We start from the raw sequence: 27,199 nt of genomic DNA, 5'->3' as shown, positions 1-27,199 counted from the left end.
GGAAGGATGGAGAGGAGTCCAGCATTGGACTGTTGGGGTCCAGCACTGCCTTTTCTGGTTGCTAAGACCCAAACTCAGAGATCAGTTGGCTCAGCAGTTAAAACCACTGAGACCTCAGTTTAAATCCCTGTCCCACCTCTCAGGTGCCCAGTGCCTACTTGGGGATAGTGCCATAGCCTGTCTAAGTATTCTTCCTCTTAGTGCAAAATGGAGAAAACAGTCATATCTGCCACTTGGGGGTTTTGTAAAGATTAAGCAGTGATCTTTATCATTCAGCTGAAGTTCCAAGTTTGCCTGCTGGAATTACACTGTAGGCTGCTACCCTGCTGTTCTAAACTGTCAGACAGGTTTTCCATCACCCAAGTCTTCCTGCCCTCAAGAATCCCTGTGGCCACCCACTGGAATTTTCTCATTGCTGCCCATGCCCTCTGGTGGAACCTAAAACCATCATACCCACCTCTCCAAAAGGATGGTCTTGATGGAGCTGCTGGGGCTGTGTGCTCCACACTCACCTGGAATGAGCATCAGCTAATGCCGTGATCATCCTGAAATTCGACTGATTTGTCCCTATTAGGAGTGTGAATAAGCAAGTGATTGATAGAAGTATATGACAGAGCAGACTTTCTCCTTACTAAAACCTCCTCACTCCAATGGGCTGGGACCCCTGTGGTCAAGTCATTTCTGACTATCCTAATTCCCCATTAGGTATAGTTCCTGGTGCAAACCCTGCCTACAGCAATTATACCCAACACCATTAGCACCAAGCTAAGCACCTCATAGACATGAGCCCCGGGAACCCTTAGCACATCATCACAAGGTCGTCATGGAGGGCACTCCCACTTTACATATGAGGACACTGAGGCACAGAAGGGGCCAGTCACTTGCCCCAAAGTCACAGTCTTGGACTTCAAGTGAACTCCACTGGCTGCGGAGCCCAAGATTTGGTCATTCTGCTGGAGGCCAGAGAAAAGGTCCGTGGCTGCCCTCCACTGTAATTGGTAATAAGTGAAACTCAATCTAAGAATCCCTGAGGCTGGACCAAAAGCCCTCCAGTAGTAGCCTGCGCCCACTGGGCTTCTAGAACCTGCCATCCCTGGAGCTGTGGCTCAAGCTGTCTCCCCCATGATCATTATCAGAGCCTGCCCTTGGTGGTTGCACAAATACTTATTCTATGATTGCTCTACAATCTCTTTAACTTGAAAACACAAAACCAAATCCAATACAGACTGGAAGAAAAAAAAAAGTGTCCTAATTATGCCTGCGTGTCTACGTGGGAGGCCCGGAAACAAGGCTCATTCAGACACAGAAGGATCGAGACCCACAGATGGCCCCTGTGACATCTACACCTTGGCCCTGCTTTCCAGGTGACTTCCCAGGTATGACTGCCTTCCCCATAGCAAGCTGGCTACAGTAGGTCTAGGCCGCAGCCTGGTGGCTCAGCCTAGCTGACACTGAGTTTCTCCCTCTGTAATTCCAGCAGAGAGATCAGATCGGTGAATTTGGAGAATCACATGCTAACCTCTGTACCCATCACATCCCATGACCAGGAAGTAGTCACTGATTGGACAGACCTGGATCATGGGAGCAGTCTGGATGGAAAAGCCCCACCCAAGGGACCTAGAGAGAGAGCAAAGGTGGGGTACTCCCAAAAGGAAATGCCAGCATCCAAAGCAGCCCGCCTAGGTGCCAAGTGAGAGTCCCAGAAACACACTCTGCTTCACTCTGCCAATCAAAAGGCACAACGTGTGGGAGGCTCTTCACTCCAGCCCACTTCTCCTGACCTTGCTCTGTCCTTGAGAAGCAGCCCAAGACACTGCTGGCCATTTCGTAACTCCAAGGATGGCTGGAGGGAGGCAGGAGGGGGAGAGGAAGACAAGAGAAATGACTTCATTCTTTTCCCAGAGTTTTGCGGCAGCCTTGGAGGTCTCGGGTTTATGGACACAGATTAAAGAATCTTTTCATGAGGCTGTTTTATGGGAGAAAGCCGTTTAAGCAAGGAGGCACTTGGCTGCTCTTTCTAAATGAAAATTTTCAATTAGTCTGAAGAAGTTAATTACACCGTCCTGTAATAACTGCACTTGTGATTCTGCAAATCCTCTATTAATTGATTCAACCGTATGCCCCAAACCAAGAATTAGCCAAACAGGTAGGAAAAGACCAAGAGAGAGGAAGCCGGAGGGAGAGACAAAGACGACAAAGAGGTGCAGTATTGTCTGCCGGGTTGACAGGCTACAGAAGACAAGCGCAGGGTTATTGAAGACTGTGGGTGGAGAGAGATTTGGAACTTCTTCCTACAGACCAAATAAGCTTCGCAGGCTGCTTGCCACATGCACAGCAGAGCAGGCTGCACCTGCTGCAGCCTCGTCTCACAGCGAAAGCAGTTCAGAGGAGCCACTGGATCCATCCCGTCCCAGGGCCTTTGGAAGATGCTCCAAATAGTAGCTTTCTGTGTTACAGGGGAAGTTAGAAACCAGGAAATCCTGGCCCCAGCTATAAAAGAAGAGACCGCTCTGTCCTCTCAAGGCTCACAGAATAGAAGCACATAATACAGGCATCCCTCTGGCCTGGGTGGGATCCTGGCCCAGCTGCTGTCTGGCTGCAGGACATTGGGATTGCTGCTTCACCTCAATTCTCAATTTCCTTGTCTATTAAATGAGGAAATGAGTGTATCTACATCGTCGAGGTCTTAATGAAAATTAAATGAGATAATGCACTGGTCCCAGAAGATGGTAAGAATTCCGTAAGTATGATTGCATTCATCAGCTGCCACCCTCCCAATGTGGCATAACATCCACTCCCAAGCTCAGGGACACCTAACAATGAGCACTTACCTCTCACATATCTGCAGGACAGCTGGAACTCTGAGGGACTGGGCTCAGGATACAGGGTTAGGTTGGGCCCACTGCACAGGCCTCTGGTCCTCCCTGAACTATGAGCTCCTGGGGCATGTTCTGCCTGTGGAAAAGGTGACAGCTGAAGAGGACACCCTTGGCCTTGGAAGCTCACAATGGTCAAACCAAGTCACATGCCAAAGACAAAGAGGGCCCAGGGAAATAGACTCCACCCATGAAGGTGAGAGACAGAGAATTCGATTTTCCAAATACTTACCTAATCTAACTCAGCCATTGTAGCTGTACTTTATGAGCACAAAGATGATCTGCCAAGCAAGCTAGGACCAAAGGAGCAATTGTCAAGGACTGGGTTGTTCATGTGTTGAAGCCCTACTCCCCAATGTGACTGTAATTGGAAATAGGACCTTTAAAGATGGATTTAAGGTTAAATTGTATATAAAGTAGGAGCCCTAATACAACAAGACTGGTGTCCTTAAAAAAAAGAGGGAGAGACACCAAAGACACGTGCACAGAGAAGGAAGACCAGGTGAGGACACAGGGAGAAGGCCACAACTGCAAGCCCTGAAGAGAGGCCACCAGAGAAGCCAACCTTGCTAAAGTGGACCTTGGACTTCCGGCCTCCAGAACCATGAAAAAATCAATTTCTGTTGCCTACACCACCCATCTGTGGCGTTTTGTTACAGCAGCCCAAGCAAACTAATACAGAGACAATGAAAGCTACAGAGAAAGACAGTGCTTAGAGAAAGAAGGAAGCAATCTGTACGTGGAAGCTGTGGTCTGGTGGTGATTTCCTAGTGAAGATGAAAGTGACCTGGAGAGTGACATACAGGTGTGACAGATGGCCTTAGCCACCTTGCCAAAGATGTACAGAGAAACTAACCCTCTGTGGAGGCCTTGGCTGCAGATGTTTTGTTAGGCATCTTACAGATGTGTTCTTATTTAACCCTCTAAACAACTCCAAGGAGTGGTATCATCGGTGTCCTACCCCCCAAGGAGAAGGAAACAGCTTGGACAAGACAAAAATCAACATCTGAGGACATCATGCCACAGAAGTGAGACATGTCAGCACTTTGTTTGTACTCGTTGGTTGCTTTTGATTGAGGTGCAGAAAACAAAGTTTATGCCTGAGAAGGAAGGGCTCCTAAGAGATATCAGTGAAAGAAGAAAACAGGTGTTGCCCCAAGACGGGGAGAGCTGCCGCACAGGAGAGAGAGAGACGGGGACAGATGCTGTCTCCCCTTGTCCGTTGGGAATGATAAAAATGGCAGCCAGAAATCGTCAGTAGATAGCCGGGGTCAGGCACTGTCCAGAGTACTGTATAATGTTTACCATTTTCTAATTTGTTGACTTAATCTGCACAATAACTCTGAGGTGGGTTCTCAAAGTGGCCCCACTGTGTGGATACCAAAACAGCCACGCCATGCTTGTCATGAGCAGCTCTGGCCAGGGTCAGGGCCCCAGCAGCCTGGAGCAGAGCCCTTGCTCCCAGGTGCTGTGTGTCCTCCCCTTCCCCTACAGCTGGGGAGAAGTCCAGGAGGAAACCCATCTTGCAGAGGCACTGCTTTGATCCAGCCTCTCCTGTGTTTGTAAAACTGGTGGTCTTCATTGCCCTCCGTACAAAGTCCACAATCCTTACCTTGGCTTTCAGGGTCAGGTTCCGTTTGTCCCCATCTGACCTCTCCAGCTTGAGTTTCCAGCAGGTCTGCTCCCCACATACTCTGCACATTGGAGTCAATGTCCCCCCACCTCCAAACCTCCTCTTTCTCAATCCTACCCAGCTGCCACGTCCTGTGTGGCTCCTTCTCTGAGGGCCTGAGTAGAAGGAATTATCTGGATCACGTAATTTCTGACTTATTTTGGAGGTCTCTGCTGTGCTTGATCCTGATCCTATTCAATTAGCCATCAATTACTTAAAAGTGGCTTAGACAGAGCTCTCTACTAATAAGAAGACCAAAAGAAAGGATTGTGTCTGTTTTCATTGACTTTTCCACCCAATGAGGATCTAAGAGAGACTGGCGCAGATGTTAAAAGTAACACCCAAAGAGGGCCCATGTGGCCCGATGCCATGGGCCACTCTGCCCACAGCACATGGATGGACTGACAGGGTCAGTGAGTGCACCACACTCAACCCCCCATCAGATGATGGTCTCATTAGATTCTTGCCCAGAAGAACTTGACCTCATTCCTGTTCCTTCTTTTGTCCTCCCTTTTTTTTAAAGATAATGTTCAGGACACTTCGGAGGACTTAGGGAGCAAGCAGGGTGACAGAGATGGTGAGAAACAAGTACAGACACTTCAGGAGGGAGCCTGAGGGGACTCTCTGCAGAGAATTTATGAATCTTGGGACACACTGGGTTCAGTTTCCCTTGAATGTCAACTTCAGGAGGCAGAGTGCAGCAGTCGTGTGAATAATGTCAAGTTCACTCCTCATTTACATCTTTCCCAAGGTGGTTCCCACTGCCTCTCTTCTCCTATCCACTGCAAAGGAAGGAGGAGAAGAGAGGACAGGGAATTAGTTCAGGGACATCTGTAGAAAGAGACAAGCAGAGCTGGGGAAAGAAGCCAAGGCAGGTGGTCCTGGACAGGGTTGCAGGGGAGAGGGGCTGAGAAACATGGAAGGGGTCATAGCAGAAAGATGAGCAGAGCAAGAATGTTCCAGAAGTCTTGCCATGAGCCATACATTAAAGCCACATGGATGCCATCTTACATAGTTACATATCGGAGTCTCCTCTTAAGCTGGTCTAGACAATACTTCTGCAATTCCATCCTGTGCCTAAGTCTACAGAGGGGCCTGGCATTTATTTGGGTGACATTTTTCATTCTTGGGGACTGTAGCCATCCCTGGGAGTTCAGTGCGACTGTCCTTATGTGGCCGAGCAGGGAGCCACAGAAGTAGCTCCTTCCAGTGACTGACAGGCCACGCCCAGGATTCCCAAGCAGCTCTGCATGGTCACTGGTCCACCATATCTGAGACACAGGGTCAAGCCACTCAGGCCTCTCTCCTCCGGGGAGCCTTCCTAACCCCCACCCCTGGCAACCGGAATCCTGGTGTTGGCACCGAGGCCTTAAGCTGAGTCCTGCCTATGTTCTCTTGGTATGTCCTCTATCCTCAAGGACGCGCCAGCTCCTGAGGCAGGACTGCTTCTCCTCTCTCGGGCAAGTGCTGGGCAGCACACTCCACAGTTATCACCCCCAGTGGCCCCCACGCTAGAGCAGCCTCTGCCCTGGCAGGTACGCTGGGAGCACAGTCCCTCCAGGCTCCGGGAGCCTTCTGGGATGTGCCATCTAGGGAGCAAAGTGGAGGCCCGGGTTTCAGACGACATCTTCTAATTGACCTATGAAAACTCCACCATGATGTCCTAAGCAGGAGAGCAAAATCCAGCCACGCAAAATGTGGGTTGGGTTTTTGCTCTGGTCCCAGCAGCTGTTCCACAGCCAGCTCCAAGTCCCCAAGTTGTGACTGTCACGGGCGCCACCTGGTGCCAGGAGCCGGCTCTAGTGGAAAGGACTCAAAGGACACTTCTGGGCCTCTGTGATTGCCTGTTCTGCCAGGAACTAGGAATCTCCCTGCTAGCTGGCACCACTTCAGCAGCGGGACCAGGGAAACAGCCAGGAGAATCCCGGTGACAGGGCCCATCTCCGCACCTGGAGGAGCTGGAAAGGGAGCCTCTGCCTCTTCCCCAGGTGGCCTTGCCCACCCTCCATCATGCTGCACCCTCATGCATCTTCTCAGGATCCCATGGGCCCATGATCTGTGGAATTGTATCACAGACAATTATCTTGGAAATTAAGAAGGAAAGAAAATACACTGAGTTGCTTTTCTGTTTTCTCACTAATATGGGTCGGGTGGGGTGGGCCTTTAAAAAACGTGTCTTCTTGGGGCTGGGGTTGTGGCTCAGGGGTCCAGTACGTACCTAGCACGCATGAGGCACTGGGTTCAATCCTCAGCACCACATAAAAATAAAATAAAGATATTATGTCCACCTAAAAACTAAAAATTAGATATTAAAAAAAAAAAAACAAAAACATGTCTTCCAGCACAGCGGATTCCACTTATTCCTTTTGCGGAACAGCAGTGTTGCCAACAGACGTTTGAAGCCCAAGTCGTTTCCCCCCAACCCCCTCCCCCGCACCGATTTCTTTTTCAAATGTCTCTGCTTTCTCAGGTGGGCAGTGCACTGAAGCCTGGACACCAAGACACAGACCTTACTAAACAGGCCTCACGCTTTACGCCCACAGAATGATTAAGATGAAAAGGACCTAAAGGGCCGAGTGGTCCTGAGGACTCGGGGCCCGTGGACCTCCAGGGCTGATGGGCAGAGTGTCATGGACACGACCACTTTGGAAAGCTGCCCGTGGGGGCATCCACCGGGGACTCCGCCTAGGATCCCAGATGATGTGCGGAGTGATGGAACAAACCGGTGCCATTCACACCACGGAGCCCCGCGCCACAGCGAAATCCCGGCTGTAGCTCAGCTGCACGCGACAGTCCCCGCGGGACCTCACGAAGGCGGTTCTGAGAGGGAGGCCAGGCCCAGCGCGCGCACTCCGCGGGGTTCACCACCGCACCGCACAGCCAGCCGCAGCCCTGCCTCGCCCCTGGCCACGCGGTGGATGCTGTGGGTGGATGCTGTGGGCCGGACCTGCGAGGAGGCGGAAGGGGGCTCCGGGCCGGGATGGTACTGGCCAGGTCTGGGTCCTGACATCCATGCTTGTTTGCTTTGGTGTTAACACATAAAAATTGTTACTATACTCCGGTTTGGGGACTTTTATATGCATATTATGGTCAAAAAAAAAGTTTAAAAAATAGGTGATCTCTATGAAGGATTAGGCTTTAATAAAAAGTGATTTTTTTTCTTTTTACCAATATCAAAGGAGCAAAACTCCAAGCTCCTGAGGTTGAAGTCAGGCAGCCTGCAGATGAAAGAGAACAATCAGAGCACTTGCCACGCCCACAGCTTACCCACACACACGCACAGCTGAGTGTCAACAGGTGTCTTCTGTTTGTAGGTGCAAGAGCCCCAGCCCGCGCAGATCACGCCCAAGTTCCTGGGCCCGCCCCCACTTAAAATAGAAAGGAGCTCAAAGGGGCCAAAGGGGGAGCACCTGCAATTCGGCTTTATTTTTATTTAAGTTTGATTCCAAGAAAAATATTGTGTGCACAGGAGATTGGCCAATTTATATGATGACGTCATCTCCCGACGATCTTCCGCCGAAGCAACCGAGGAGGCTGGCCGGGGGCGGGCGAGGGAAGTAAGCGCGGCTCCGGGGTTCCAGGGCCGGTCCCGTCTCTGAGCGGGTGAACACTGCCACCCAGTGGACGCCGCCGAGAACGAGCTGCCTTTGCAACCTACTAACAGAAATTCTGTTTGAATTTATTTAGAAGTGATGGGAACCGCCCATTAAAAAGTGAGTAAAGAATATCCAGACCAAAACAAAATAATAAAGCCTCAAGTAGCAGATAGGCATATATTAAAACGTATTGAACGTCACTAGTAATTGGAGAAAAAGAAGGCAAAACAGCAGCTAAGTACCATCTCCACCCATCTCACTGGAGACATTACTAGACTTGAGTAATCCCAAGAGCTAATGAACATGAATGAAGACATGGTACTCCCGGGGTACAAGTGGGAGGGCAATTTGGAGGGGAATTTGACATTTCTTAATGTTTTAAAATATTAAATTTGGTGCATATGACCCAACAATTTTGATTTTCAGAATTCATACAGTCATTTTAATTTGTGCAACAGAAGACGAGCTCAATCCAGGTCACACTGTTGCCAGAAAACAAGGAAATACTCGGTGAATGACAGGTTCCTGTCCAGAGGACATCCAAGCAACTAGAAGGGATTCCCAGTGACCAAAGTTCAGACAAGCAGAGCATCCATAGAGACTGTGAGCGGTGTGAATGTGGCAAACACGTAGGAATCGACAAGGGCAGATTGGCACACAAGAAAGGGGCCAGTAAAACAAAATTTAAACTCATCTGTCATCAGTGGAGATCATTACAACGCGATCTCCTTACTCCAAAGACTGGTAATTAATGGGAAAGCTAAACATTTATTTTTCGTCTCTAGCAGGAACTGTATTTAAGGTTATGTTATATTCTGTGATCCCAGGAGATAAAAGAAAATTTTTCCTAGCCATTCTGATGGGAGTGTGACCTGAAATCACGACTCCACACCATTCCCACCCGAACGACGGAGGTGAAGAAAAACAGTGGATCCTGTGAACCGGCTTTCCTGCTCTGATGATTGCTTATTCCTAAAGCCTGCTCACACTTTATTTCACTCCTCATTGCATTCTTGGGTTGGAGCATCTTCTAGGCGCACATATATTCTAGACCGTTAGCAGATGAGGTGAGACAGAGTGGTACCTCATAAACCAGCAACATTTCAACCAAGGAAACAGCATAGGGGTAGTTAGAAATGGCATAAACTTATCTTTTTGTTAAGAAAAAACAAATACTTCTCATTTATTAATCTTTGAATACAGGATAGGGCACTTTATTACCAAAAGTTCAGACAGATGGATGTAACCCCAAAATGAAGAAAGCCTGTGTGAAGATGCAGCAGATTCATGAGAACACACCCCACCTCGCGATGACCTTTAAAAACGTGGCAGTGGGAAAAAAACAACAGAATTCGGGTCATCGAGCCTCTTCTCAAGCCGCCTTGCTCAGGACAAGGACTGGGGACGTGATACATTTGGGAACCAAAATTCTGGCCTCCAGTGAACTGGAATGTCTCAGGCAAGCTGTATCCAAAAACCCTCTAAGGGCCGGGCACTGAGGTGCATGCCTCTAATCCCAGCAGCTGGGGAGGCTGATAATGGAGGATCTCAAGTCCAAAGCCAGCCTCAGCAATTTAGTGAGGCCCTAAGAAACTTAGAGAGACTCTGTCTAAAAATGAAAAAGGGCTGGGGATGTGACTCAGTGGTAAATCACCCTTGGGTTCAATTCCTCACCCAGTTTTAAGGCTTATGCGCCAATATGTGGAGGGAGGCCCCTGGAGAGTAAGAACACAGTCTGGATTTGAGCTGAGCTCTGCCAGCTAATGACGTGAGAATATTCAGCTTCTAAATGTCCATGTTGTAACCTGTAACATACATAAAACAAGAATGTCTATGTCAGACGTGGGGATCGAACAAAATAATACAGACAAACTGCTGAGCACATACCCAGCTCACGGACTAAGCAATAAATAACAGCTATTATTATTATTATTATTCTTTTATTCCTGAAGCCAGCCTTCCAAAGCCAATGATTCTTTCAAAACTAGGAAGATGAGACCCTTCGAGACAGAGCAGATAGGGCCAAGTGAAGGTTGGCATCTGTGAGTACTGGCAAGTTCTGACTCACCCACAGCACTGCCCCGTGCCCTAGTCAGGAGGTGCCTACTGGACATGACTGTGGCTGGAGTTGGGAGTATGAAGAATAGCCCAAGGCTGCCAGAGCAGGGAGGGACAGCTGGGCACCCCTGACGCACCCTGCCAGCAGGGCATGTGGTCCACTGAGACGGACCATCGAGCGTCACCGCCCTCCTCTGGACAAGAGGTAGGTGAGTGACACCAGCTATCGCCAATCAGACTCCATCTCCCAGCTCTGTGCCAAGTGACTAAGACAGACGCAAGTTGGGAGCCCAAGATCCTGACAGCTGTGTCCTGAAGCACTGGTGCCTGCCATCTGAGGCCAGAGCTGCCTGCAGTCCCACCATTTCCTTTTACCCTAGGGATACCTCCTGAACTCCAACTCATTCCTTTTGTGCCTAAGTTGCCCAAGATGGGTTCCCTCTGCTCACGACCCGTGATTCCAAGTGATGCAATTCTCTTCTGCTGCTGACCCTGTGCCCTCATCCTGCACTGTCAAGGGCCACGTCCCTGCTTCTGCCAGCAGTGAGGGTTTTGAGTGATGGCACACAGTCAGTGGGTCTTACAAGGACCTGTTCCCAGGTCCCCTACCAGGCAGTCAGGGCCAGCAGCACACATCGCAGACGCCCCTGCAGTCACAGTGCAGGCAGCCATGGAACAAAGTGACGTGTCCTCGGTGACAGGAGGCTGGGCCCCATGCTCCTGGCCTGGGCGTGGGGTCCCTTCTCCTGCTTCCCCGTGGCTGGGCGTGTGCATGCGGCGTGGCCTGAGCAGTGCCGTGGGAGGGGCGTTTTCCCCGGGGCGGAGGGTGTCTCCTCCATTTCCACAATCTTCCTGTGGAGGTTTAAAGCTCAGATGCCTGCGGGGTCCAGGGTTCTATTCATTCCATAAAATACACTGTGCATATTAAACACACAGGCATGTTTCCCCCTTTGAAAAAAAAAAAAAAAAAAGATGAGCATCTGTTTTTATTGGATCATCTCCGTCCTCCTCTTCTACCCATGTTTTTCAGCTTCCTTTGGAGACCTGGATGGAGAATGATCTGACTCTCCTTTTATTTCTATGAGAAAAATAAAGCACAGTGTTGTGTTAAATAATGACTGACAGTGGCCCTGGCAGCTGAGGACAGGGGTATTGTGGTGGGGTTTGGGCAAGCTGGAAAGCCCTGTCCCCTACAAGGGAGGGCTGCATGCAGCTGGAGCTATGGATTTTTATGCGGAAATCAAGTACCCAAAACCTCTCTTCTGAAGGAAATGAGAAATCTAACGTTTTTTATGTAAATGTGCCTGGTTTTTAGATGTTGGCAAACAATTCAGAGCTTCATTTACTTCAATGCAGCAGGTCCACACTTTGCAATTGAAACAAACAAACATGGGTCACATTCTGCTCCTGGAACATGTGCTTATAGCCTCTATGGGTACAGTTCTAGCCAGGGTGGCCCCTAGCACTCAAGTCATGTTTGTAACAATTCAACAAAGTGCCAGTTTTTCCAAAGATATTTAACTGTCACTTTTAAGAAAATTTGTCCTAACAAAATGAATCGGGAATGTTCATGATACGCATGGTATTCTCTGGAGTTGTCCACGGCAGCCCTGGTTTCCTCCTCTGAGCTTTTCAAGATAAGTCCTAAAATCTTGCTCACCAGGATATAAAAAAAAAAATTAAGAATTTTTTTTATTCCCCAACTATGCTTCTAACTTACATTTGACATGTACATACTCCTGAAAGATGAACTCAAAGATTGGTTAAATTATCCAGTTAGGGTAACCTGAGATTAAAGAAGATTCAAGTGGGGTTTTGGCTCACGTCCCCTCCTTCACTTGGAGGCTCTGTGTGACTCCTTGAGGCACATCTGCCTGTGACAGGATAATCTATGCCAAGTCTCCTGAATCCTTTCATATTCTCGAAATAGATGGATGTTATTGTTTACAGCCAGTGTTTTCGTGGTACAAAATCACCTTCTCCCAGCTATCAATTATTGTCATTATCTGTAGCTGGGCGAGTTCCTCACAATGTTTTCTGAAACTATCTCAGATCAGTAATTAACTCCCCAGCCACCAGCTCTCGCTCCCACATTCTAATGAGGAGCCTGACCAGGAGCTATTAGGATGTGAAAAACGGACTTATCTCCAGCATCCTTCTTGGATACAAGGGACTCATTTCCTCTCTTCTGCTGATAGAGGATCAACAAATACTTTCTCCCTTTTTCGGTTGGAAGACTCTGGAGGCCAAAACTGAGTCTGAAAAGACCCGGGCCACTGCTGGAGGCAGAAAGTGCTCAGGGAGGTGCTTGGAATTTCCCCTCTGGCGAAGTCTCTTCTTAATGAAGAAGCTGCCTGCATAATTCAAACCCACTTGAAGCCAGGGCCTGGCCAACCGTGGAGTGGACTCTCTCCACCCACGGCCCCAATTCCCACACCCCAGGCTCCTGGATAATGAGTGAAAGGCTGTCCTCCCCCAAGGGTCCTCCCTATACCTAGAGGGTCTCACAAGTGGCCTGGGAGGCGGCTGGGAGGTGGCATTTATGTCGGCCAAGTGAGGAGGTGCATCCCCCAAGGAGAAGCAATTTGAGCTACCAGACAACCCGAAGGCTGTGTTTTAGTTAGACATTAAACTCCTTTCCAAAGTGTCTGGGTTTCCTCCAAACGGAAAACTCCATCATGAATATTTCTGCCTTTAAGAGGAATCCCAAAGCTCAAAAGAAAAGTTGGTCAAATATTTGAAGCTGCTGTGAGCAAAACAAATTGATAGGCCTCTGGGGACCACTTGGATCTGGATCTCATCCTTCTGATCTGGTCTGCACGGCTCCGAGGCTGGGGAAGACGGTGATCAGCCCAGGACAGACAGCAGGCTGAGGAGCCGGCCACCGGGCAGCCCCTTCGTGGGCCACATTCCAATGCCAAGGACAAGACGGTGCTTGAGATGGAGTGAGTGCTGGACCAGGAGTTGGAGGACTTGGGTCAGGGACCACCTCTCCCACAGAGAGTCCCAGAACCTCAAGTCATTTGCCACAGGGAGTTCTGCCAAGGGGACAGCTTCTGGGGACTCCACTCCTGGTCAAACCCTGCCATGTGTCCACGCCATGAGTCACTGGGACCGAGCCTCAGCCTCCTCTGCAGCCTCCAGGTTGTCACAAACATGGACACGGGAGATCACAGCCGCAGCCTGCTGCTGGTAGATGTTACTCGTGGTGGAGGAGCTGAGGGAGACGTTGGAAATGGACCTGAGCCTTCACCTTCCTCCTCCTGTGCTCTACTGAAGCCCTCCAGCCTCAGCCACTGCCACCTGCACACGGTCAGCCGTCTGCCCCACTCAGTCCCTCCACCCAGAGGCTCACCTCTTCCAGAAATGCCCCGACAGACTTACAGAACCTACGTCAGCTCCCTGGGCACCTGGCAGTCCGTCACACTGTCAGTTGCTAGGGCAGCCTGAACCCTGCCCATGGGGGCAGGAAAATACCTGGCATAATTGGAAGGTATTAGTCTGAGGACTCTCCAACGGGTGACTCCCAACCAGGTGAAGGAGGGGACATGAGCCAAAACAAGGCTAGGAGTTTACTGTCTAACTCAAACAGCCTTCAGGTTGTCTGCTCTGCTCACTCATGCACACACGTGTGTGTGAGCAAAACATGAGTGAGGAGCTGTCATTAACACAGCAGCGAGGTGGACACGGAACCCAAGATCTGCCAAGAGGTCTTCTAAAATACCTATTTAAAATTTACTTATATAAAAAGAATCTAACCAAACATAGGTTAAATTCCCAAATTCACAACAACAATGTATGTAAATGATTTTCTTTAAAATTCTCATATTCATTGATTCTAATTTTGATTTTGAGTTTGCTTTGAATAGTTTTAATATTTTAGAAGGAAAATAACTTTTAAAGTGTGCACGAAATTCTTAAGTCTGTTTACATCATTGTTTTATGAAATGTGTTCAGATTTTGCACACTTCAGTTTATGAGAACTTTTCAACCTCTCTGTGCTCCTCAAAGTGTGGCCTGTGGGCCGCCTGCACTGTTTGTGGGTGTAGGGGTGCTGGTAAGGTAGGTAGGAGAGAGAGTGTTTATCTTTCTACTTCACATCCCCACCCATCAGAAATGGGTTAGAGATAAGTCTCTTCCTCTACTGCTAGGATCACCTTTTTTTTTTTTAGGTCAACTGATAAAACAATCAGAATTTTATTCTTTTTTACATTTTTTTATTTGTTCCTTTTAGTTTTACATGACAATAGAATATATTATGGTTAATTATACATACATAGAGCATAACTCATTCTATTTAGAATCCCACTCTTGTGGTAGTACATGATGTGGAGTTACCCTGGTCATGTCTTCAAATACAAGGCCAGGAAAATTATGTCTGATTAATTCCACTGCCTTTCCTTTTCCCCTCCCCCCTCCTTTCCCTTCATTTCCCTTCTTTTAAGCCAGTGGATTTCTATTATTCGCCTCTTCAGCCTCCCCTGTTTTGGATTATCATCCACAAATCAGAGAGAACATTTGGGTTTTAGTTTTTTGAGATTGGCTTATTTTACTTAGCGTGATAGACTCCAGTTCCATCCATTTACTGGCAAATGCCATTATTTCATTCTTTGTTATGGCTGAGTAATATTCCATTGTATATATTTATCACATTTTCTTTATCCATTCATCTATTGAGGGATATGGAGGTTGTTTGCATAGCTTGGCTATTGTGAGTTGAGCTGCTATCAACATTGGTATGGCTGCATCACTGTATTATACTGTTTTTAAGTCAGTTATCTCATATTAGATAAAAACTTAGAGTTGAGTTTTGTGCAGGGTGAGAGATAGGGTTAAATTTCATTCTGCTACAAATGGTGCACCATCTCTCACCCTGCACAAAACTCAACTCTAAGTGGATCAAGGACAGAGGCATTACACCCGAGACCCTGCACCTACTAGCAGAAAATGTAGGCCCAACTCTCCATCATGTCGGCTTGGGAACCAACTTCCTCAATAAGACTCCTAAAGCACAAGAAGTAAAATCAAGAATCAATAAAGAAGATGGTATCAAACTGAAAGCTTTTTCACAGCAAAAGAAACAATCAAGAATATGAAGACAGCCTACAGAATGGGAGAAAATCTTTACCACTTGCACCTCAGATAAGGCATTGATTTCTAGGATATACAAAGAACTCAAAAAAAAAACAGAAAAATAAAAAATAAATAACCCAATTAATAAATGGGCAAAGGAACTGAACAAACACTTCACAGAAGAAAAAATGCAAATGGTCAAAAAAGTATGAAAAAAATATTCAACATCTCTTAACAATTAGAGAAATGCAAATTAAAAGTACACTGAGATTCCATCTCACTCCCGTCAGAATAGCAATTATCAAGAATAAAAATATCAATAAGTGTTGGCAAGGATGTGGGGGAAAGGCACACTCGTACATTGCTGGTGAGGCTGCAAATTGGTGCAACCACTATGGAAAGCAGTATGGACGTTCTTCAGAAAACTGGGAATGGAACCACCATTTGACCCAGGTATCCCCTTCCTCTGTATATACCCACAGGATCAGATTTTGAATAGCATTGTATATCAATCATTACTGTGATTAAAACACAAGTCATGTGAAAATCTTGATTCCAGCACTATAATTAGTAGTTTGGCTGAAGAGAAGGCAAAAATGGCATTTTGTGGAATACGTGGATTATGATTTATTTATTTCATCTATTTTCACTTTATTACTCTGTCCCCAGACTATCTAGATGCACAAAATCATACAATAAAATTTCATCCTTTTAATGACTCTCTAAGTTGGTCATAAAAAGACTCAGTCTTTGCTTTTGTTGTTGACTGTGAATTCCACATTTGCGTCTCTGTGTTACCCTCAAGACTTGGACCCCACAGACGTCCCAGTGGGTCTGCATGGAAGCCGGCAGAAGAATCGGGCCAGGCTGGAGTTCCAGGAACTCAGCACACCTCCGGAGAAAGCATGGTTTTATTACTTTTAGCCCCTGACCTCAGCCTGAGCCATTGTGCCCAGTCTGGCCAGTACTGAAAAAGGACCCTGGGTCTTTTCATGCTTGGATAGGAAGCACCATACACTCCAGACTCACCCATCGTGTGGAACACAGGACAGGAGGAAGAGCAGTGGCCAGAGGGCGGCCAGGAGCCCCGGGCACTTCAGGGCCGCTCTGGGCTCAGCCTCTGGCATCCGGGTCCTCTCCTGAGCCCCGGATCAAGGACAGCACCAAGTCCCCTCTCCAGACTCCCCCTGCCCTGCTTCAGAGCCACCTCGAAGCTCCCCGTCATAAAAGAGTGGCCAGATGCAGAAGGGCGTTGTTCCTTTGTCCCTGGTTCATGGCAACATCTCCACTGCAGAACAGCTGGTGATTCTGAATTTCTGAATCAGAAAGCCTGGGCTCCGAATCACAGGTCAAAAACAAAACAGTAGTCGCCACACACTTGGAGCCCTGTGAATGACTTGTGCAGCCAAGCCCTGGGTGAGCCACCCATCCAGCCCAGCCCCACGTCCTGCTCGCTGGCCCGTTTCACAAACACACCGTCCAAGGTCCAGGGTTGCATGTATCAGAGCAGAGAGGAGCTGGGCCTGGCCGGTTCCTTCAAGAGAGATGCACAGAGCCCACAGCAGTGCCCAGGCAGCAGGCACGGGCCAGACCTCTCCTTCGCCTCACTTAAACAGCTGGAGGACTCGCGGCCTCTCGCGCTGACCATAGACCTTTCCCTTATGGAAACAAGAATCTGGGACCGTGGTTCATGTCCACTAATCCTGAAGGGGTGAACTTGGCTTGCACACTGCTATGGCAGGAGGAAGGACAGGCTCAGAGGGGAGGCTAGAAATCCTACTCTCCAAAAACAAGCCCAAGGAAGTTCCCATCCAGGGCTGTCGACCTTGGTAGCAAGCCAAGGAACGCCAGCCAGGCTTTATGCTCCAGCGGCCACCAAGAGCCCAAGCCTGTGTTCCCCTAATGGCAAACCACCCTGACCATGTCCTTCAGTCCCCTGAGCACATATGGACATATCTCTTTCCTTTGGGGTTTTATAAGCTCCGTTCTTATATCCACACAGACCTATAGCAGGAGCCTCTTAGGTCCCTGGTAACAAATGACTCAGGAATGCTAACAGCGCACACAGAGGACTGGTTGACGCACAGCGTCTGCCCACAGCAGGCTCCTCCTGAACAGGAACCGCCTACTCAAGGCACCGAAGAGGCTGCGGGCTGCTGGTCCCAGTCCCATGGCCTCACAGTGCACTCTGCTGCCTTAATACCCACAGATCATCAGGGGAAGGAGCACCACGCACCGAAGATGATAACGACTGATCACTGTGGTGCTCATCAAAATCCAGAGCAACACGGAAGTCTTTTTGGAAATGTCTCAAGCATTTAACTCCAGGGCAGCTGAGCAGCAGCGCTGCACAATGACAATGAACAGAGATGGTGGCGAGACAAGGAGAAGCCATTCGTCCCCATAAATAGGATCTCATTTTATTCCCTCCCATTCAGTGCTTTTAACAAAGACTTTCCTATTGTTGCCTTTCAGAACCGTCCAAATCTCCCTGCTGCGCTTCTGATAGTTGCTAGACCCACGTGAGCTGAGCTCAGCATACCTTTTGGAGGATAAGGCTCGTTGTTTAAATGTGATATGATTCACTTTCTACCCTTGGCCTCATCTTCTAGCCATGCGCTTGCATAAGCTTCCTTCCTGTAGAGTGAGGGAGAGCTCATCTCTTCCCCAGCTCTACCCTCAGTCACTCGGTATCACATGCAGAAGGTGGTGAGGCAGGAGAAGCTTCTCGGGGTTGTTTTTTAGTGGTTGAGAACCCAGGCTTTCAGGGCAGAGATGTGGGCTGCACCTCAACATGTCTGACCTTGGTCGTTCAGCTTCCCTACCCAGGTCGTTCAGGCTTCCTCTAAAATGGGGCTCACATTATTCTGCTGCCATTCATGGAAAGAATGAAAGAGATCTGATGTTTTTGCCCCATTAACGTGTGGAACAGGTTAGTTCATTTCTTTTAAATGAGAACAATAATAAAATGCATCTCAAAATTAAATAATGTAGTTTTGACAAGTGTGTGAAGAAAGAAAGAAAGAAGAGAGTCTTCGCCTATGTCACAGACAGGGAGCGAGATGCAAGTATTCTGGAAACAGGGAGGAGCAGGCTCTTTGGAGACTAGTTCAAGATGCCCAGTGGTGAGAGCTACCTCCTGGGGAAGACAGGGACGATCTATGTGAGAGATGGGTCCTCTGGAAGGGATCAAAACTGGACATACATACCCCAAATCCAATCACTTCTGCGATCCCCTCAAAGGTGTCCCTGGGCCTATGTCTATGTGATAATATCACATGAAAACAGGGACATTCAGATAGAGTTAAGGTCGGGGCTTTAACATAGCAGAGCTTCCTGCATTATCCAGGTGGGTCCCACCTACTGATGTGAATCCTTAAAAGCAGGCGACTTCCTCCCGCTGGGAGGGGGAAGCCGTGTGCAGAAGCCAGAAGATCTAAACAGAGGAGAGATCAGCACACTGCCGCTGTCTCTGAGAGAGAAATGGGGCGAGGGGAGCCGGTGCCCTCTAGGAACTGAGGGGCTTCTGCAGCCAGCATGGAAGCAGGGGTCTCAGCCCCACAGCCACAGGTGCATTTGCCAACCTCCTGAGTCAGCCTGGAAGTGCTTTCTTCCCCTGAAGCCTCCAGGAAAGGGCCCTGCCAACACCTTGTTTCGACCTCTTGAGACTCTGGGCAGAGATCCTGAGCTGGGCGGTCCTGGCCTTCTGAACCACAGAACTGTGGCGTAACAAACGGACGTCCTTCCCTCCCTGCCCCCGGCCAGCCCTGAGTCCCCGAGGTACCATCACATTCCTGGATGACTGCAAGGGCCTCCCTCTGCCCTCGCCTGCCCTTTGGTCTACTCTCCATCCCACAGCAAGAGCGGTATTTTTAAGGCCCAAGTCTCACTAGACCACCATGTCACCCTCCCTCTCAAAGAGTCAAGGACAGTCTTTGCACTGGCCTGAAGACCCCGCTTGATCTGCCCCCTCCCCGACTCCTTGACCCCCAACTCCAACATCCCTCTGCTCATTTCGCTGCAGACCCCTGGCATCATTGCTACCCTACAACATGCTGGGCACACTCTGTGTTAAATCCTCTGCACTGTGTCCCCCAAAGCACCTGCATAGCCACCCTTCGCCTACCTCAAGTCTCCACTGGGTCAACGCCAATCGCCCACTCCTGCCCTCTCCTCTCCCAGCCCACACCCCCGACGCCCACACCCTGTTGTTGTCAGACGCTCCGTAGCACCCACACGTCCTCACGTCTTTGGAACTCACCTGCTGTTGTGCTCGTCTTCCTCTTCCAGAACTGCAGCAGTGGGGATCTTTGCTCTGTCCCCTGGTGACTGAGATGACACCAGCCTGTGGAATGAACGGAGGGTAACCATGGTCTACACAAGAGCTTGTGAGTTTGTGGCTTTACCATGTTCATGTGGCTCATGCTGGCCATTCCTCCAGCATGAGCCCACCGACTTGGGAGTCCACCCTGGGCACTTTGCTGCAGAAAGATGCCAATCCCCTGGGTGCCGTCCACAGTGCACTCTCCAAGCTGCATCAGATCTGCAAAGCCAAGCAGCATCTAAAAGCAACCAGGGCAGCAGACGGATCTCCAGTCCTGGGGAGGAGTCGCTGGGGGCCGCTGACAGCAGCAGGGAGTAGGAGAGGTGTTCCCGGGGTGCAGAACTCCAACTAGAGACCCAGTGGGGGAAGCTCAGCTGGCTCAGCAACAGGAAGACACGTGGTGCTTCATGTCAGCCCAGGGAATGAAGGATGCCCGGCCTTGTGAAGAGCACCTACTGTGGCAGCTGGCGCACAGTCAGAGCTCTCGAGGGTGAGCAGCACTCCGGAGGAGGAAGAGAAGCAGGAGAAGAATCATTTGAAATCCAGTCTGTAGTGGGTTGACTGACAGCCCCCCAAGAAGACAGGCCTGGCCTGCACCCCACTTCCTAGAATCCATTAATGTGACTCTATCAGAAAAGGAGCTTTGCAGATTTGATTAAGTCAAATGAGAAGAGATCGTACTAGATTATCTGGTTGGACCCTAAAATCCAAAGGCAGTGTCCTTACAGGAGACAGAAGACACAGAACAGGAGATGTGGACGAGCGAAGGTGGAGGCATATTGGGGAGATGTGGTCCCAAAACACCTGGGGATTCTCGAAGCTGGAAGAGCGGGAAGAATCCTCCCCTGCAGCCCTCAGAGGAGCACTGCCCACCCACACCTTCGGTCCACACTTGTGACCCCCAGGACTGTGAGTGGCAAGTTCCAGTTTGTGGGCACTCACTTCCACCCCTAGGAAACCAGACACAGCCAGGGAGATGGCCCATGGCCGATGGCTCCTGGGGAGGAAACCGAGGAGCTAGAGACGCACATCCTCAGTGGTGTCAGAACAGAGCCCCGAAGGGTCAACGCCTGCAGAATCAGAACATCAAATGTACATCCCTAAAAAGTAGGGTGCTAGCCGGAATACAAAAATTATGGGGTTTTTCTCTTTACAGAATCCTCTAGAAAGAACCAAGTTATGTGATACACATATCCATTCATCTCTCTCTCTCTCTCTTTTTTTTTTTTTTTTTTTTTTTGGTACTGGGTATTGAACTCAGGGGCACTCGACCCCTGAGTCACATTCCCAGCCCTATTTTGTATTTTATTTAGAGACAGGGTCTCGCTGAGTTGCCTAGACCCTCACTTTTGCTGAGGCTGGCTTTGAACTGGCAATCCTCCTTCCTTGGCCTCCTGAGCCGTTGGGATTACACGCGTGCGCCACTGCACCCAGCTTCCATTCATGTCTTCATTGAGTAATTCCACCTGCTTCTGCTGAATACCTACTATGCGCTGGGAAAAAGACATGGAAGGAAAACACTGAAGCGGGTCCCCTCTTCCCAGAGAAGAGAATTAAACAGACAGTTCTCAAAACACACGGTCATTGATGGCAGTTGGCAGTTTGTCTTCCACAGCTGAGGTTGAGAAGCACAGGGCAGGAAATCTGGAGCTGGGGAGAGGAGGGACAGGGAAGGCTTAGTGGAAGACACTCTGGACTGGGGGCGAGGTCCAGGGAGAAAGGGATCAGGAAGGCAGAGGCCAGGCCCAGAGGCGCAGCAGCACCCTGCACCTCGCCCCGGGGAGGAGTGGGAGGCAGTCCTGCTCCTGGAGGCTGCAGCCTGAGCCCCAGGGCAGCTCTGCATGCGGTCAGAGCCTAACAGCCAAGCGCACAGGTGCTGTCTGTGGTGGAGCAGGATGGTCACAGCAGCTGTGAGCCCACAAGGCCACTTATCATCTGACCCCTGACAGTAAGAATGTGCCGGCTCCTGAGCTAGACAGATGTGACCAAGAGAAGGGGTTACACTTCATCACAATGATGAGCCACGGAATGGCTTTGAGCAGATACAGAGCCACTCAGAACCATCACTCTGGTGGCAACATACAGGATGAGATTAGGGAGTGAAGGGACGGAGGCCAGGAGAACAGTGGGAGGCTGGGTCAGAGAGAGGGCTGAGGCTGGCCTGGTTAGCCGGTCCCCCTTCCCAGGCCCCAAAATGGATTTTGTTGTCGCACTGTCTTCAAGGTCCAGCAGATGGCGCCATCGCACCAGTACCACCATTTATCTCCACCCCTTGAATTTTTAAGAACTTGCTTCACACAAAGTTAAATTTCTCTCTAGATTCTGTTTTTTAACAGAGCAGTGTGCTGGGGTATCAAGTGAGAACTTGAAATAAGAGCTAAGTTCACCTATCCAAATAAAATATGCTGGTGTAGCCAGCAGAGAAATGGATGAGAGCCCCAACCACGCTATTTACAAATACGAAGAAATACCAAGACCAATAAGCACAAGAACTGCTCAGCCTCCCTCATAACCAGAGAAGTGGTCACTGAAGCAAAAATAAGATGTAACTAGGGTGTAGAAAGATTCCTTTTTTCAAAATGATGACCCAACTTGGGCAAGGACTTCATAATCAAGCACTCTGGGTCATCGCTGCTCAAAGTCCAAATTTTGTAAGAAAGAGCACATTATTTTCTATAAATCAACCCAGTTTTACCTCTAAGCACCAGTCCTGCAAGGTAATTAAGAAAAGCAGCTTTTGTCGGGCTTGGGCCCTCCTCCTCCCACACTCCAGGTGTCACCAGGTGCCAAGTCTCTGACCATGTATACAGAGACTGTCCCAGAATGCCCATCGCCCCAGCCCTGTTGGATCTGCTGCCCTGGTTCTTCTGTGAGGACCAAGAAAAACCTGGGAGAACTTTATGATTGTCAAGGACCAGTCTAGGCCTTCTTTCTAGGGCCCTGCTACATGGGATCCATGGACAGGTGACATGTGCCTCCCCTGGGTCCATTAGTCCAGACCAGCAGTATGTGCACAATTTGGGTCACAATCTGCACTTCTGCCAGGGCTCCAGGGAGGTTAGGCACATGTTACCACTTTGAAAGCACACCCCTAGCAGGTCTCCCCATACCTGCCTGGTCCTGCCAGGTAAGGCCTGATGGGGCACTACAGAGTCCCCAAGGCTGGGAAGTCACTCACTTGTCTGCAGAAGCCTCCTTTACTTCCCAAGATGAGCATTAATGTGGACACAAAGGCAGCAAAGGAAGGGTCTTGGAGCAACCTGGCCTGTTGCCTTTGCTCTGGAGCAAGCCGCCCCCTCAGCGGGGAGGAGTGGGGAGAATGCCTGCTTCCCTGAGAACAGTCGCGGGAGAGGCAGCGAAGAAGCATAAATCTAGCTGCAAACAAATCCCGTTTTCATTCAATTGATATGAAAAGAAAAGGTCACAATTTAAATGACATGGCCGTAGACTACAACTTAATTTTAATTCTCCAACTTTTCTCTCTTCAGTTTTTCTATAGTGAATACAATGTGGTTTGCCAACAAAAAACACTTATTAGTAGAGCACACTCACACAGGCAAGCTGAGACCCATAAATGAGATGGAAATTGGGCCACCCTTAGGGTAGCACCAAATAACCCCATTTTAGCAGCAGGACAGGTGGATGGTGTGACTTCAAGACTCAGCCTCCTCAGGAGGGCTGCCAGTGTCCTCTCAGGGGACAGGGATTTCTTCTCCTAATCCTATTTTCTATTGGGGTGTTAAGGGTTTTAAAGAGAAATATGATGAGTTGCCGCATTCCGGCTGCAGCAAAATAACCGGGGGGTTGCTGAGAGCCATTGCCAAGTAGGAATGACGCATGGGAATTTCTTTGTCAGCCTACCCCATGTTGCTTAGAGGGAGGACTCTCCATTGTGGAAATGGGCTTGCCTTTGGATCCAGGTCATTTGCAGTGACATTGCATGTATGTTTGAGTAAGGTAACCCTGCTCAAGGACCAGGGTGGATCCGGGTTTAGGGAGGATCCTGCTGGATTAGGGTGGGTCCAGGTTTAGGGTGTATCCTGCTGGGAATAGGGAGTATCCCGCTCCTTGGGTTTAGGGCGGTTCCAGGTTTAAGGTGGACCCTGCTGGGAATAGGGCGTATCCTGCTGCCTCAAGCGCCCGCCCGCTCCTTGAGTTCCCGTTGAGTTCTCGCGGGATTCAGAGAGTATTTTGAGATGCAGAGCCCAGTGGAAGTGTGGATTTTGCGCAGAACGTGCTTGTAGGGTGCCGGTGTGAGTTCGGGAATAAAGAATTGCTGTTTGAATCTACAAGGCTGTGAGTGGCTCATGATTTTGTGCCCAGCCAGACTGTGGCAGGGGGTGACGAGCAACTTGTGTACGTTGATACAGCAGGAGTGGGAGCCGTTTATTGTAGGACTAGAGCGGTATATATACATTCCACACAGCTTATCTAATTAACATAAACTCGATACAGCAGTCAACCAATAAGGAATCTCCACACTTAATGGCTCGCTGGCGTTACTTCACAAACCACTCCCTCTGGCAAAATGCCAGGTGCCATCCAGACTTGTTAACAGACTCTAACATTTGCCAGGCGCCATCCTGACTTGTTTACAGACTCTATCAATGAGTTGCATGACAATTGAAAAGGGAGAAACATTCCAACCCCTGAGTATCTCTCCTTTTAAAAATAATGCACAAATTATAGGCCATTCCAGTAAAATTGAGGCTTTCAGTTCCATCGACTTTAAGCATGAATGACTGAGATAACTGTCTGCTTAGAACAAAAATCTGCCAATTACGCACCAGTGTTGCTGAGTTCTAGCCTTCAACAAAACATGCTCCTGGCCGGCGACTCCCTGAGGTCAAGCGAGGCCCAGGCAGGGAGTCTCTGGATGGTTGCTATTTCCTGCCACTTGCTCTAGAAGCCAAGTGTCTGGGGGGCTCTGCCTCAGCTTCCCGGGACCCACCTCTCACCACTTGCTGAAGCTCTCCCCTGGGACAGAACCTGAGAGGAGGTCCAGTCAGAAGTGTGGGCAGGCCAGAAAATGCCTGGTGTGCACTACAGGGGACAGCGGTGGGGACAAAAGCAAAGTTGAGCCTTTTGCCCACTCATCCTCCTGCAGGTCATCCACGGGCCCATCAAGCGTGGGTGCCTGAGAGTCCCTCACCAGGGCCACCTCTCCAGGGCAATGGCACAACCTGGGATACACACCTGGACACTTTGGGCCTCAGACTGCAGCCCAAGGCAGTGCAGGTGGAGACCAGATCTCAGAGCCCAGGTGAAAAGAAAACGCCACCCACTGATAAAAATCATGTGCCTAAGCTGGGCGCACTGATGCACGCCTGTCATCCCAGCAACTCCTGCTGAGGCAGGAGGAGCGCAAGTTCAAAGCCAGCCTCAGCAACTTAGGGAGTCCCTGTCTCAAAATAAAAACAAATTTTTTTAAAAAATAAATTTTTTAAAAAGCTGGGGATGTAGCCCAGTGGTTAGGTGCCCTGGGTTTAATCCTTGGTTCAAAAAGAAAAAAATCATGTGTTTAAAAAGTAGAATCATGACGCCCATACAATATTTGAGTGTGTGTCAAACTCCAAGTTAATTCATTAACTAATGAGGGAGCCAGGAGATGTGAGCACTGTCCCAAGGGTGGGTCTGAAGAACACATGTCCACAGCACAAACTGACATGAAGTAGCGTCTGTCCCCAGGGTGACCATCAACTGTCCTCCACCCAACAGACACCTGCGTCTCTCTGCTCACAGCCACCGTCAGTCATCAGGTGGCTCAAAGACGACAAAGGCAGCCCAGAAGGGTGTTCCAGCAGGACTTTCAGTCGCCTGTTTTCTTTCTTTCTGGTTTACCTCAGAGTCGTACCACTTTTCCTGAGCAGTCTGTGGGGCTTGGAGAGCCAGCAGGGCACAGGCAGGGGGTGAATGCTCCCGTCTACGGCTTCTTCAGTTTGTCCTGCCGAGTCCACACTCCTGCCCCTAATGAGGCCCATAGCAGACGCCCATGTTCTCTCTGTCCCTCTTGGATACTAACAATCCAGTCCATCCATTTAAGCCAGTGGAAACGCTGTCCTTGCTCCAGGGCCCTGGACGCCCACAGTAGCTCCTCCCACACTGCATGAGGGCAGCCGACTCCCAGGATCACGCAGCTGGAGGGCCACAGGGTCCCCCGGCTGAGTCCCTCACGCAGGGAGCTGGTCCTGCAGACAGCCCCGGCCCCACTGGAGCTCTCTCTGCCCAGCTCCTGACTCCACGGAGCCTCCCACTCTCCTGCTGACCACGCAGCCATCCTCCTGGACACCGTGGGCCTCTCAGTGGCTCTCTGCCCTCAGGGGACATTTGGCTTGCCTGGAGATATCTGGGGTTGTCACCACTGGGTGGGAGTGACACTGGCATTCATGGGTGGAGGCCAGAGATGCCACTAATATATCCTAGGCTGCACAGGACAGTCCCCTACACACACACACACACACACACACGCACACACACACGAACACTTACCCAGCCACAGAAGCCCCTGGGCCGGGATGGAGCAGCCTGCGCTATGTGATGGTCCACAGGAATCTCACACAGCTTCACACCAACAGCCTTCTTGCAGCCAGGTCCTGCCCAGTCCTCTGCCCAGCATCCAGCCGGCCACAGCTATGGCCTACTGCTCTGAAAGCCGTCCTCAAGACCTCCTGGACACACAGCAATCACTGAAGTGCTCCCCTCGCCCTGGGTGAGCTGGAGGCTCACGGACCCTCTCCCAGGACAGCCACACTCTCCACCCCTGCTTCCGGGAGGAGTCTCACCACCTCCCTCAGCTCAGAGGCAGAGGGGGCCGCAGGAGGAGGACCAGGTCCTCTGGCTAAGGAGATCTCAGCAGGGCCGGGTCTCTGGAGCCTGTGCTGGACCTTGATACATACTGTTTCAAAAGTGCAGATACAGGCTGAACCGTGTCCCCCGATTCCAATACCTCAGACTCTGGTGCTATTTGGAGATAGGGCTTTAAACAGTGGTGAGGTTAAACTGAGGCCATCAGGGGCCCTCATCCAATCTGACAGGTGTCCTTTCAAGAAGAAATGTGGTCACAAAAGACACCAGGGTTGAAGGTGCACAGAAGAAAGACCAAGTGAGGACTCAGTGAGACGGTGACCACCTGCCAGCCAGGGGGAGGCCTTAGAAGGCCCCGTGACACTTTGATCTTGGACTTGAGCCTCCTAAAGGGGAGAAAATAGATTTCTGTTACTTCAGCCTCCTGTTCTGTGGTATTATACTGCAGCAGCCCTGGAAGGCTAGTGAATGTGTACACTGGCTCAACTTCCAGTCCTTTGGAGGAAAGAGGCATGGTATAAATCCCTAAAAATAGGTAAACAAATATTTAAACCAAATATCACACATTTCTGGTACATGCCAGGAGAGAAGTGACATTATTTAGTATTAGATAATAACGAGGACAAAGGCTGACACCAACCAGGCATGTGCTATGTGCAGGCACACTGATAAACCCTGATCTCGTGGTTTAGTTAACCCTCATGGCAGCTTACAAGAAGCCGTGTCCTAATCTCCATTTCACAGATGACCAAACCAGCTCTGGAAAGGTTAGTGCCCTGCCCAGTGCCGTGAAACC

The 27,199-nt window shown here is 49.7% G+C and overlaps 1 long non-coding RNA gene across 1 annotated transcript; it reads right to left on the bottom strand.

Moving 5' to 3' along the window:
- Window positions 1-8,006: 8,006 nt before the first annotated feature.
- LOC114101372 (uncharacterized) lies at window positions 8,007-26,373 on the bottom strand. The gene is made up of 3 exons (XR_003584289.2): window positions 26,089-26,373; window positions 19,537-19,620; window positions 8,007-8,202 (listed from the first exon to the last, which is right to left on the bottom strand). It is a non-coding gene; the product is annotated as an uncharacterized lncRNA (long non-coding RNA).
- Between the last annotated feature and the right edge of the window lie 826 nt (window positions 26,374-27,199).

Source organism: Marmota flaviventris, chromosome 2 (genome assembly GCF_047511675.1).
Source record: "Marmota flaviventris isolate mMarFla1 chromosome 2, mMarFla1.hap1, whole genome shotgun sequence".
Classification (NCBI taxonomy): domain Eukaryota; kingdom Metazoa; phylum Chordata; class Mammalia; order Rodentia; family Sciuridae; genus Marmota; species Marmota flaviventris.
This window is presented reverse-complemented; position numbering and strand designations above follow the sequence as displayed.